This window comes from Egretta garzetta, unplaced genomic scaffold, assembly GCF_000687185.1.
Source record: "Egretta garzetta isolate BGI_Z169 unplaced genomic scaffold, ASM68718v1 scaffold158, whole genome shotgun sequence".
NCBI classification, from domain to species: Eukaryota; Metazoa; Chordata; class Aves; order Pelecaniformes; family Ardeidae; genus Egretta; species Egretta garzetta.
The window spans coordinates 955,312-957,731 of record NW_009260430.1 but is presented as its reverse complement, the minus strand read 5'-3'; positions in this window follow the sequence as shown (position 1 = coordinate 957,731).

Sequence of the window (2,420 nt, the reverse complement as noted above, 5' to 3'; positions counted from 1 at the left end):
ACTCTTTCAATGTAACGTGCTATTATTGATACTGTATTTACTGATGATCAAACTGTAATGAAATGGTTATTCCTCATATAGCCTTTGTACTGTATGGTATTTTATTTTATTTTGTCATTTATTGATCCTAAGAAATAAATATCCAAATTTAAGGCTTGGGCTAGCGATGCTTGAAATGGCAGCTGCGCCTTTATCACACAGCCCGGCTTTACCAGCACAGGCGATCTGGCTGTGGTCTAAACTGGTGAAATCCCATCAACCTTGAACTGACCTTCGCTCCTCCTCTGCAGAAGGGCCCCCGCGCACTCCTGTCCCACAGCCCGCAGGCACTGGCCGCTTGGCACAAGGCAGCATCCAAACGCCAGTGGCTGCTTGTGCCTGCAAGTTGGCAAATAAATGGGGGGGAGCGTCTGGTCAGGTTGAAGGGGGACTCCCATCAGGGAGTTGTGCCCTGGGAGATCCCTCCTCTGACCGGGCAAAACCAAAAGAGGGTCCGTACAGGTTTACAGTCCCGCTGTGCTGTTAGGAGCAGCCACGGAAAGCATCCAGCTCCCTTTGGTTTGAACCTGGGCTTTGAGCACAGGGCACGCACGAGCCCAAAGTATGGGAGCGGAGATCTTCTGGGCTTCAGGAAAGACCCATGCTGCACAGCGGGCAGCTGCTGAGTTGAGGTCCTGGTGGCACTACGGGAGCGTGGCTGTTTTCTGAACTCCTGTCTTGCTTGCCTTGCCTGCTTGCTTTCCCCGGACGTAGGGCGAACGTTAAAGACATTGTGTCTTGGCCATTATTTCTGCAGAGGCTCTGCCCAGAAAGCTGAGCAGGTCACAGGGCTTTGTTGCCCTAGGAGCTGTAGGTACATAGCGAAGGAGACAGCCTTCCCCCCGCAGAATTTGCTGTTGAAAAGCAAAGCAGGTTTACTGTGCCTTAACAGCGAGCTTTCCCTTCCTACCTTCCCCTCTTCTGCATGACCCACTCCCTCCCTGGCAGCCGTCTTTCTCACACAGATGCAATTTTGTGGGAACAGAATACTTGGATATTCCCCACTATATGGAAGTGTCCTTACACTTAATGAGCAAAAATCAGACATCTCCATTCTCCCCGCAGCTCCCAGCTAACGTTCTCTTGTGAAATAGCTCAGCTGAGCACCAGGAAAATCCACAAAATCTTCATAGTTTTTAGCCATTCAACCCTATTGTTTTGATTTCTGGTAGAGGGAAAGGTTGCTTGGAAAGCAGCAACAAGATAAAATTTAAATATTTGGAATCATTCACGCCTGGAAAATTCATCTGAAACCTAGCTGAGATGCACCGCCTCTCTGAAAGCATTTTGGTGCTGCTTCCAGATGAGAAGAGCCGGAGCTTCTATTGTCCCTACACCATCAATTATTAAAGAATCCAATCATTTATTTTATGGATCCTTTTATTTGGCATTCAGCCCTGCTCTGTTAAAAGGGGCATTTTCAGCCCGCCGCCTAAGGACCTGCAGTCAGTGTCTTCAGCAGTGAAAACCCACAACACGCGGCAGTGCCCTTCTTTTCTGGCTGCCAGAGATTTTTGTGCAGGGCACGATGCTCCCAGTGGAGCCTCCATTGCTTATGCAGAAATCCAGACCATGTTCAAGCTGGAGTGAAAAATGTTGCCCCTCTGCTCGTGCCTTCCCTAGCTCAGGGCTGACTCCTTGAAAAAGCAAAACTCCCGGGATCCAGAGCTCCTCACTCCACCCATCCAAACCTCCCACTCAGTGTCACACCATCGGGCATCGCATCGCTTCCCACCAACATGAAGGAAAAAGGCTGCAGAAAGTCAATGAATTTGGTTTTCCCTTTATGAAGGCACAAGGACTGTGTCTCAAGCAATGAGGAATGCTTTCAATTTGGCCCGTATTTCTCATTTCAATTCTAAAAGTAATTTCCATAGTTCACAAGAGGAAAATTTCAGGCGCCTTTTGAAACAAATGTTACATTTCAGTAAATGGCTTCATAACGTTTAATAAACATCCATCCAGAAGTTAATTTATTTAAAATGTCTTTAAATCCTCCTCTGCCTTATTGAATTTGTTTGAACTGTAGATCAGGTTGGAGTATATTCATGAGGGTATTTAAGCAATAAGGCAGCGCATCCTGGGGATTATTACCGGTCTCTTGCGGGCTGTGAAGTACGAAGCAGAGCCTGAAGTGACTTTGGGCAGCAAAGTGCAAACCCCCTCCAGAAATACATGAGCACAGGCATGGCCTCGAGTGCTGCAGGGTGGCCAAACCAAAGTGCTGGGGTTGTTTCCCTGGGGAAAAACCAAGGCTGGGCGAGCTCACAGCAGCCAGCCCAGCCTCTGCCTGCTGCCAGGCCCCCCCCCCCCCCAGCCTCTGCCTGCTGCCAGCCCGGCCCTGGGCTCACGCAGCCAAGGGCCAGGGGAAAGGACGGTGA